The sequence below is a fragment of the Calliphora vicina genome, chromosome 1 (assembly GCF_958450345.1).
Source record: "Calliphora vicina chromosome 1, idCalVici1.1, whole genome shotgun sequence".
In the NCBI taxonomy this organism is placed as follows: domain Eukaryota; kingdom Metazoa; phylum Arthropoda; class Insecta; order Diptera; family Calliphoridae; genus Calliphora; species Calliphora vicina.
Window position 1 is genome coordinate 39403982 of NC_088780.1, and position 12414 is coordinate 39416395.

A 12414-nucleotide genomic window follows, 5' to 3' on the forward strand; every position below is an offset into this window, starting at 1 on the left:
TTTTTAAATACAAAATAACTAATTATCAATTATAACATGCTAAATATATTTACAACAAAAATAAATTTACATAAACTTACACACATACTTAAATATGTTTACACAAAATAATAAAAAACAAAACACACCTAAATATAAATATGTACAAACATTTGTAAATGTTATTGTTGCTGTTTACAGGAAAAAAAATAAAGAAATGTGTTACGAGAAAAAAACAGACATTAAAGAAAATGAATTAAAGAAAAACAAACATCATCAAAACGTTAAACACAAAGAAAAACATTAATGAAACAACAGCGGTAGCAGAAACAGCAACAATAACAATGTTTTGAATTTCAAATTTTGTATAAATTGTTAATAAACATGTTTTCTTATTCTGCTTTTGGTTTTACTGTTTTACAGTTATGTTTTTGCACACAGACACCAACCAACAACTAAACGAGCGAGAGAATGCACGAACGAACGAACGAACGAACCAACCAATCAACAAACCAACACACCAACATCAACAACAACCATTACAAAATGTGGTATGTATGAATTATAAAACAAACAACAAAAACAAAACAAACAGAAGAAAAAAAAACACAGAAATACAAAATAGAGTCAAAACAACAACAAATTCAGACACAGTTATTATTTTTTTTCTGTTGCTTTTTGTTTTCTTAAAAAAAAAGATACAAAATGAATGAATATAAAATTATGAAAAAAAGAACATTCAAAAAGAGTAAAAACAAATGAATACATTTAATAAAAAGACATACACACATGTACGCACACACATACACATCGCTGTGTGAATGAATGTTCACAAAAAAGTATAAAAAAGAAGATAAAAAATAGTAAATAAATATTTTTAATAGAATTTAAAATACTTTAAACGTTTACGCACCAATTTAATAATAACAATCAATGTCAAAACCTTTAAGAAATGTTAAGCGAGGTTGAGCTGAAAACGCACAAACTCACAAACCAAATACTCCAAGAAAACACAAATTTCCCAAAATTTTACTCAGCAGCGGCAACGGGTAACAACAGCAAAGCAGAGTGTGAGTTGAAAAATTTACTTTTGTTGACTGATTGTGTTTTACTTGTTGTTATTGTTTTCGTCGTTTTAGTTGCTGTTTTTCTTGTAACTTTTTGTTGGTTTTAGATTTCAAGCTGTTAAATTAGTTATTTACGTTACAATTTTTTTTATTTTTATTACGTTTGCACAAGTTAATAATTTCTGTATTTATTTACGAGTTGTCTTTATTTCTTTAGTTTTTGTTTTTGCTTTTTTATTTGTTATTTTGATATTTTTTATTTGTAATTAGACTATTTTCAAAGAAAAGATCAATAGATTAATGCTTAATTATATTAAAAAAATTTATATTTTTCGGTTTGTGTTTCTTTTTGTAGATGGTTTAAATGTTAGAGAGTTGCAAACTATAACATTTAATAAAATATCTATTACATTTTTGTGTTAAATCGATTTTTATTTGTTTTTAAAGCCATATTTAGTTTATCTTAATATCAAATCAATTAGTTGCTGTCTTACGTCATTTGTTTGTATTTTTTAAGGTAAAATAAGAAAATCACACAAAAATTTTCTAGAAAACTGGCTCTGATTACTAAATAAATATCACTACTTCTCAACTACTGCTAAACTTCTAGAATGGCGCCTATACTTACATAAAATCACTTTGCATTTACATGAGGTGAATCACCAACAGAGTGTGATAGTTGAATATTTTGTATAAGCTGTCACCAACTTTCCGCCCCTCCAAAATCAAATTGCACTGTCCAATAAATTGAGACTTTTTGATTGGAACAGAATAGCGACCCTATAAATCGGAAACAACACGTTTAGTATATCATTTTTGTAGAATAAACTTATAGTCTCCAGCTGGTCTGAATTTTTTTTTACAGTGGGTCAAAGTTTTAAGTTTTTGATGGAAGGGAGCAATATACTAACTAAAAAAAATTTTGTAAGTTAATGTCTGACAGTATTCTTATTGTCACAGTTATATTGTCGATTTTTATGGCGATCATTTTTGTGGAAGATCTTAACTCCCTTTAGCGGTCAATTTAACCCTTTTTTCGACAAAATCGAAAAAAGACCTTTCAAAATGGACATTTAAGGATTAAAATTTTCTACGAAACATTTTGCGGGAAAATTTCAGTGGGGGCCACCAAAGATACAAAAGTTGTTAATAAAGAGTTTTACGCTTAATTAGCAAAATTACAGGCCATCTCGGATCCCACATTTTTTTAAAAATAGCCAAAAATCCAAGTATTATTCGTTAATCCTTTCCCTGTCCTGTGCATTACATATGATTCACAAATTATATTATTTTTTAATTAACATCTACAAAAGACTTAACTTCACCTGAAGTATCTCCACTTCAACCAATATCCGATTTTCTGATTGACGAATCGACGAATCTAAATACGTCATCGTTGTTCGGAACATTAATTAGAGAACTTGAAGTGGATTTATCTTCAGAAGATGACAAAGGCAATACATCGCGAGAGTTATTAGCAGCTATAGCTGAAATAGAGAGCTTTAAACCTATGAGACTGGACGTAAAAGCCGATTTGTTGCAATATTAGGAAGAGAAAAAGGATACTTTTGCAATTTTTAAATAAATTGGTTCATATTGTCTATGCACTGCCGGCTAAACGGCTTTCTGTTGAAAGAGCATTTTCTGCTTTGCGTATTTTGTTGACTGAGAAAAGGTGCAACTTGGCGGACAATGCGTTTGCTAAAACATTGATTGTGAAACAAAATTCTTCATAATTAAAAAACACACAATAAAAACCATCAATCTCATACCAAGCATATTTTTTGCGACTTTAAAGGTTAAATACAATGTATGTACTAATAAAATGCAATCATTGTGACGAAAGAAACATATTCTTTAGAATAACTCTTATTAGGCAACTTAAAAACATAAAAATCGAAAATAAAAGTTATGAGCAACGAAAAAAAATATTTATTATGAATAACTCTTATTTGAAAACGTAAAAATTATTCATTGATTTATGCCTAACTTTTTCAGTCTCAAAAAATGTAATAACAGTTATTTTTGGTCTCTGTTTAAAACACAATTCACAAAATGTTCAATCACACTGTGCAACATTTTTGAAATCATCGAGTGCAAACTCCTTCTCGTGTGGAATTTCTCGAAGTACTTATCGAATTTTATGCCTCATGTATATTTTGGCTAAAACTAGATTTTTCCGAAGACCGTACGGTTATATCACGAAAACTAATTGGAATTTTGTTTCCCTGTCTTCGGCACAATTGTACCACATTTTAATTTTGTATATCTTTTTTCTCCATTTTTGGCCCATAGCTGCCAAACTGTGGGAAATTCAGTAAAGTAATCTTTAGAAAAAATATTCCTTATCCATAATTCTTCAGAACATTATTATACTGTAATAAGCTTATATTAATATATGAAAATTATTTCAATTTTTCGTTTTGTTGAAAAATAATAGGAATGTTCTTTGAACAACATTTTATAATTTTCAGATACAATGTAAAACTACAATTTGTTATGATGTTTAGACATGATATAAGTAAATTATTAGGAAACCATTTAATTTAAATCTATTCTCTATCTTTCTCATGTAGGCAAATCAGAAAAAATATGTATGAACAAATTCATACTCACAACTAAATAGTTTTGGGAATAAATTTCAATGTTAAATTCATACAGTTTATATAGAAATGCATTACAGATAACAAATTTGGTTTCCGTGTAAAAACATTTGTTTAATAAATGTGTTAACATTACTATAAATGTTGCACAATATCTGATTGCAAAAAATAATTGTAATAAATATCAATATTTTCAACGAACTCTTAATCACCTGCAATTCAGATTTGAAAACTAGAATGACTCAGCTTGTTCAAATTTTTAAAGGGGTCAACTGACATATGCCTGTTGACACGAGCAGTGTTGCCCTTTCGTACATATCTACGTATGAGAAATATAAAATATTAAGTATACGCTCAATATAACTTGCTTAAATCAATTTTTTTTTGAAAAATTCTCATACATCATTTCAAAAATGTGTAGAAAAAAATTACTCAAGTTGTGATGAAGTGATTTACACGAATTTACTAAGAAAAATGTTTGGACATTTTTTCCCCATAAAGTCCTTTTTTTTTTTAAAAATTAATCTGACAATATTGATTTTAAGTCACTGGTAGGGAATTGAAACCTTGAAACCCCAGTTTGGTGAACATTGGTAAAAAAAATCATCCTGAAAAAATTGTAGGTAAATCGGTTGGGATCATTTAACACCAAGTGCCATTAAGGGTTAAATCCATTTTTGTGCTGTTATTATAAATACCCGACTTCATGTTACAATTCACTTACGTTTCATCAAAATCATCCCAAAAATAAATAACATTTCGCTATCTTTAAATTAGAAATTGCAAATAATGAAAAATTTGACATTTGACCTTTACGATTTAAGGTTCAACGTTTTCCAATTTTAATAAAACTTTCAGAGTATATTTAGAATTATCTGGACTATAATATTTTGAATAGGTTTTACTTAAAATTCATAACAGTAAGGAAATTGAGATCATTCGCCAAAATATGGCCAAATAATTAGTTTTTCTCGAAAATTTCAAAATTTAAATCGCAGGTAAGGAAAAACTATAAGAGATATTTTCAAAAATTTTTCATATTTTTATTCCCTATTATGTTCTCAATAAATTCCAATGTGATGATCAAAAAATTCTGAAATTTGTTTAACAAAATTTTTAAAAATTTGAAAATGGAGTTTTGAAACTGCCGTTAACTGCCGCTATACTACGAAGACAAAAACTCATATACAAAATTAAGTTTTATTTTAATATTTCTCAAAATATGTTAATTTTGTTCCTACATTTCTTGTTCTAGTGGCCTGAGACACGTTAATGGTCTGGCGAATTTTTAATAACTTTAACATTTTTTGACCAATTTCAGTTTTTTATGTCTCATTAGAACGACAATTACGTACACATTTCGATTCTTTTAAATTAAATTGCAGAAGTAATTATTTAATGGCAAAATTATTAGAAAAACTGAAAAAATTGCATTTTTCCTCTTGTAAATATGCCTCAAAATTTCAGCGTCGCACAGTGGCGCCATTTGAGTTGCAAAAATCATAACTTTTGAACCAAATGAGATAATTAAAAAATTTAAAAGGCATATGATAGATAATTGATAAGCCTATGAAATGAGTGTTTGAAAATGGATCTACGCCTTTCAGGTGCCTACTTATAGGTTAGCAAAGTTGAAATTTGTTGAAAAATCAATTTTATGGGAAGTAAAATAAAATATTTTTTAAAATTTTTTAATTTTTAATTTTTTTTTTAAAGGCTTTTATGTTTTAAAATTATTCCAGAAAAGATTAAAAAAAAATTGTTTTTGAAAAAAAATTTTCACGGTCATATGTCATTTTTGAAACCATGCCTTTTTTCAAAATTTTACCTGAGCAAAAAATGGGCCAAGAACGGGCAGCTGAAAATATTTGCATTAGGCAAAGGAATAATCAAAGAACTTATTTTGAAAATATGGCAAATATAGAAATTGATAGTTTTTTTTTATTTTCCATCAAAGTTGAGAAATATTGAAAAAATGTATAGTTGGTAAATACCAAACGATATGTCTTTTTTCAAAATTTTATCTCTAGAAAAAAATGGGGCAAGAACGGGCAGGTGAGAATTTTTGCGTTAGGTAAAGGAGTAATTAAAGAACTTATTTTGTAAATATGGCAAATATAGAAATTGATAGTTTTTTTTTATTTTCCTTCAAAGTTGAGAAATATTAAAAAAATGGATAGTTGGTAAATATCAATTTACCTCGACAAATACAAAGCAACCAGTACAATTCGACAGGGGTAGCGAAGCGCCCCGGGTCAAGCTAGTAATTAATATGAATATAAACAATTTCTAAATTAATAAAATATATTTTTGTTGCCAACATCTTAGAACACATGATTAAAATGAAAGATTAATCAAAAACTATTTAAGTAAAACTTTTGTAATAAATTTTCCACTAAATCTATTTCAGTTTCTATGCGTTTCTATGAACTAAAACAAATGAACTACATATGTATGTATATGTTATTCATTTAAGTATAAATTTTATCGAAATTTTGAAACAAAAATATGAACGAATATTTGTTAAACTTCTCGCTCTTCTCTAATAAAAACCAAATGAACAATTAAGAAATAGTTTTACACTGCATGATAGCAAGTTGTTAGCTATTATAAGAAATATATTTCACTTATTTCCTAAATTTTTTAAATAAAACTAGTTTTTCAAAAGAAAATTCATCAAAAATTATTAATAGCTCAGTATTGGAAGAAAATGGGAAATTTTTTAATTAAATTCCAAGCTCTTTAGACTAGAAGAATGTTATAGTCAGTATAGACAATTCCAAATATATTTCAGAAATTTCTAATTCTGAAATAGTTGTGCGAACCACCCGTACATTAAAGGAGAAAATTCCATGTTGCATCATCGAAATTCAGCAACATTTGTGCAAAATTATCACTGAGAGTATCACTTATGTCAAAAAATTGTTAATAAGTGGTTCTGAGAAACCCAAACAAGGATAAACTTTAATTTTTTTAAGAAAGTGTGCTTACTTATCAGATATAATAATTTGTTGTAAAAGATGCTCATCATAATAAATACGTAAATATTGAATTTTAGAACTTTCTACAATTTTAATAAGTCTTCTATAACTTTTAAAGTTTATTAACATCATTAATTTAATTAATTTAAAGTCATTAACGTCATTAATCCTTTAAATATGAAAGACATTTTATTAAGTGGCCATTGTTTGTTTAATCTATTGAATTAATCAGATCGTATTCGATTACCCATTAATGTTCTATTAAGTTAATCAAGGACATTAACCGCAATTCATTTACAGCAGCGCCATATATTTAAAATGATTGTAATGGAATGATTTAGTGTGTAAAGGGTTATTGATTTCCCACAAGTCAATATAACCTATTTTCATTATTAGTTAAACACATGTATAGAATTTCCACATAACTAGTTATACTCAAATTTCAATTAAAAGGTTTGTAAATATTGATTAAGTATGACGAGTTCAATATAATTAATAGAACAAACAAAAGGATGCTAATTAGCTTTGAACCCTTTGGGTGCTTAACAATGTGTTAAGTCAAGTAACTGCTAATTATGAATCGCATTTGAAGCCCTTTGTTGCTCTTACTGTCGTACTTATTAAAGGAATATTTTATTTATGAATAAAACAAATAAGCATTTCAAATTTAAATGCATGGCAATCATATAAATTATATAAATTTATTTTAGTTATCCTAATTTTGGCATTAGGGTGATTATAAAATTTTATGGAGCTAAATATACAACTGCAAATAGTTTGATTTTGTTAAAATTCAAAGAGCATTAAACTATGATATATTTCTATTTGATATTTGATGCATCAATTTTTAAATTCTATGGATAGGTTTTTTTTAAAACATTTTTAAGTAAAATTATAAATTTTATTAGATTTTTCTCCACATAATTAATGATAACTTAAAAACCGTTAGTCCGATATTATTAATTGTAACAAAAAAAAAAACAGATGTAAAATTTACACTCAAATTACATGCTTGTAAGCACATACAATTTTCTGAAAATGAGCGAATTCACTTAATTGTGAATAAATTCGAAAAGAATCCATCGATTTTTGTGATCGATATCTCATTTTGTTCCTATTACATGTGGTATTGCGATAAAGTAATAAATCCGAACAATTTCTGCCGTTTTCGATTCTTCATGATTTTTTTAAAACAAATCAAAAAAAAAAAAACGGAAACTACTGATCCGATTAAAACACAATATATTGTTACGTTTTAACCTTTTCAAAACGTTGGTTTATTTCCTTTAAATAAACCGGATACTTTTGATTGCAAATAAAAGCCGTTGAGTAGTTTGAAAATTGTAACAACTCTTTATTTATTTAAAATGTACAACAACAGAATTAAATAGTCACTCAATGTTTTTTATACACGTTTATAAATTCGCAGAAATACAGACACACTTTATAATGTACACGAATTCACTTGAAAAACACAGCAAATCGTTATATTTGAATTCAAGTACAATTTCGTAACAATATAAACGGATTAAAGGATATGTAAATTTAAATTTTTTTAAGTTTACTTTAATAATATCTGACTAAGTGTTTTTGAGTAATCATTAATTATGTGGAGAAACGTCTAAAAAAAATCACAATTTTACTTTACCTCTCAATAGAATTTAAAATGTGGACCATATTTGAACTACTGGAACAACAATACATCAAAATTGTGTAGTGGTTTAAAGAGCCTCTAAAATATTTTAAATTTTGTTGTTTATGTTTAAGAGTTAAAGTGAAATTCGAACCATCTCCTTATATAGGGGATATCTACGGTCTTTTAAAGACTGATGCTAAGAATATTTGGTAGATTGTTTATATAAAACTTATTTGTGTCGAATATTATCTCGATACCAGGGAGTGAAAATAATAATTATTCTGGAAATTTCTAAGAAATTTCTGGAAATTTCACAAGAAAATATCGGATAGTCATATCAAGAATACCATTTTGATCGTTTTCAACTATATTTTGATAAAATAATGTTTTTTTTATTATTTTTTGGCAAATATGTATTTCTGACAAAAAAAAAATAAAAATCAGAAAATAAAAATTATATTGTGATTTTTATTATAAATGTTAATTGTAACGGTACCTGATCGATACCAACATGTAGAAAACATGTCGAATTTTATTTGAATAACAAGATTTATAAGTGATTTATCTTCCCTAAAACGATTGTCAAGAGAAACCCTTTATGGGGGCTAGGGTCATGGTGAACTGCAACAATATACATAATCTGAGAGCAACATAATCCCGTATCAATATTTCACATGAAATGTCTCCCCTTTTCATTTTTGTTCATCAACTTTGTTCACGTGAAAAAATTCCCCATGTTGTCTAATTTTTAAATGGAATTTTGTAAACAATAAACAGCTGTTACGAAGAAAATCAACTATTGTGAATGAAAAGTTCATGGGAATATCAGGATATCATGGGAACATAAATTTCACATGTTATTGCCGATAGGGGTAAATAAGGTAAAATATTTCATCATAGAAATGATTACCACAAACATCTACTTAATTACTATTATCATATATATGATTGCTGCAATCATGTGAATCGTAAATTTATTGAGTGTATGACAGAAAAATGCGGGATTTACAATAGATGGCGTTTCTTTTGAAGGGTACATATTTGTAATTTATTCTCACTTATGGTGTTTTCTTTTCTGGCATAAATGATGCATTTATTCTGCCTTTTACCCTTCTTTGTGTTCTTTTCTGAAAAAAATATAGTTTGGTCGTGTTCTTTTCTAATAATGTTACCCTAAAACCCTGAATATATGCTACATGTTTCACCCTCAATTTTATCAAAGGGTTAGAAATGCACCACTTTTTATGTAAGTAAAAAGTATAGTTTTTTAATATTTAGAAGCTACATAAAAGAAAAGTGCATAAATGGTAATGATTGTGTTCTATTGTGATCGTTAAAAATGCAACAGATTATGAGGGTATGGGTAACATTTAATAAATGATACACAATATATAGGCAACACATTACAGTGTAAACAACAAAGTTTCTTTTTGCTTCGAAAATGTCCAATTTTGTACCAACGAATCGTCATATGTTGGAAGTTTTGCTTTACTTCTTTAATTTGCAAAAAAGTGCCGCTGAGCACACCGATTTCGCACCAAAGCTTATGGCGAATGTATTCCATCGGTTTCAATGTGCGAGAGATGGTTTGTGCGGTTCAATAGTGGTGATTTTCATTTGGAAGACACAGATCGCCCAGGCAAGCCAAATAAGTTTGAAAATACCAAGAATTAGAGTCATTACTCCATGAAGATTTTTGTAAAGCTCAACAAGAGCTTGCAAAATCATTGGGAGCTACTCAAGCAGCAATTGGGTACCATACGAATTGATGTCGAGAGACCATGAGGATTTTGTATGTCTGAAATGCAGCTTGAACGCTGTAAAAGAAAATCATTTTAGCACCGAATCATTACTTGCGATGAAGAATGGATCCATTACGATAACCGGAAGTGTAAGAGATCGTATGTGAAGCCAACCAGCCAAATCAACACCAGAGCCAAATATCCATAGCGCTAAGGTAGTTCTCTGTCCTTTCTATTTATTATGAGCTGCAGAAATCTGACCAGACCATCACAGGCAACATGTACCGAACGCAACTGATTAATTTGAAGCGAACATTGTCCGAAAAATCGCCCAGAATATGAGATGAAACCATAATATTCCATCATGTTGCAATACCTCACCCGCCATCCAGACCTTGTTTCGATCGATGCAGAACGCTCTCTCTGGGATACGCTTCACTTCAGAACACTTGGCCTCAAAAGATGAGCAGTTCTTTTGGCTCGCAATACATATGTTACCTTGTCCTGAGATTTGCACGCAAAGCTGATGATTTGATTTTATGAAAATGTTTGTAAGTTAATAAAATACCGCACCGTCTCGAATCTGTAGCCAACTTTGCATAACTACGAGTAACATCATATCGATATCACAAACTTTGGATTTTTCAGGAGGAGTTTTACGCAATCCTTATGTGCACTAAAGAATGTTTAAGAAGGAGATTAAGGAATACTAGGATACTTGTTATGTCGGATAGCCAGGCTGCTCTTAGAGCCTTATCATTACATGACCCATGGACTTCTTTGCACGAACTCGGTGAGCACAATAAACTTACCTTGTCCTGAGGACCTGATCGCGAAGGTCACGCTGGTAATGAACGTAATGATTGTCTGACCTACCATTGTTCATTGTTCTGAACCGTTCTTTGACATCCCACGTGGATAAAATATTTGCCCGATTTTGGAGTAATTTACCAGGACTTAGGTCAATTCAAAAGGTTTATTGCTCTATTCAAACGTAGATCTCAATTGTTGCTATCGCTCGAAAAGTGTGAATTTAGAATACTTAGTGGATTAGTAATCGGACACTGTTGTTTTAGGTATCACCAATATATTTTAGGTAATATTCCGAATGAACAGTGCAGGTTTTGTGAATTCATGCCGAAGCTTCTGAAAATGGTGGGATGGTTTCATACATTTTTGTGCAAAAATTATAAGGAGTGGTCGTAGAGTATTGAAATTTAGCACCGAAAATTATATGAACCAAATTAAGAAAAAAATTAAATTTTATCAAAATCGTCCACGCCCAACGCCCACTGCCCATATAATTCAAATCGATTTTTTCACATAAATTCTTTTCTATCCAAGCAAAAGTCTAGAAATTGGATACATTCATTTTCTGAAACAAAAGAAGAACGCATGCAGAGTTTCAATAAAATCGGTCACGCCCACCTTCCATGAAACCCATACATAGATATGCTTTTTTTTGATATTTCGTTTTTCATTCGACAAAAATTATTTTGATCCTGTTCCGAAAACTAATTTTTATTTTAATCGAAAAAAGACACTCCCACCTTTCATTTTATTAAAACAACAGCTTGGAGGAAAGTGGGGCTACATTATTTTTTTCCATGGGAAATCAAAAATAAAATAATTTTTAGAGGCTTATAGATAATTTTTTATTTTTATACCCTACACCACCATAGTGGGGAGGGTATTATGCGTTTGTGCATATGTTTGTAACGCCCAAAAATATTAGTCTAACGCCCACCTTAAAGTATACCGATCGACTTAGAATCACTTTCTGAATCGATTAAACGATGTCCATCCGTCCGTCTGGTCGGCTGGCTGGCTGGCTGTCCATGTAAACCTTGTGCGCAGAGTACAGGTCGCACTTTTGAAGATATTTCGATCAAATTTGATACATATTATTTTTTCCGCCCAAGGACCAAGCCTATTGAAACTGGCTGAAATCGGTCCATTATTTCACCTAGCCCCCATACAAATGTCCTTCCGAAATTGGACTTCATCGGTCATAAATGTTTAATTTGTAAATGTATCTCCACAAATTGAGCTCCAAATAAGATTTATATATACAAAATTCATGTCACCAAATTTTGTTACGATTGGTCCATAATTAGTCATAGCTCCCATATAGACCCGCTTCCGAAAATCACTTTAATGTGCATATATCGCTTAAAAATATTGGTATACTCACAAAATTCAACATAGTAAAATCTCATATAGACACAAATCACACGACATAATTTCATGGTGATCGGTCCATAATTGGTCATAGCCCCCATATAAGGCCCACTTCCGAAAATCACTCAAAAATATAAATTATTGACATTTTAAAAGAAAAATGTTTTTGCTCTTTTACTTAGTGTCGGGCTTGACCGACCATACTTTCTTACTTGTTGTTTATGG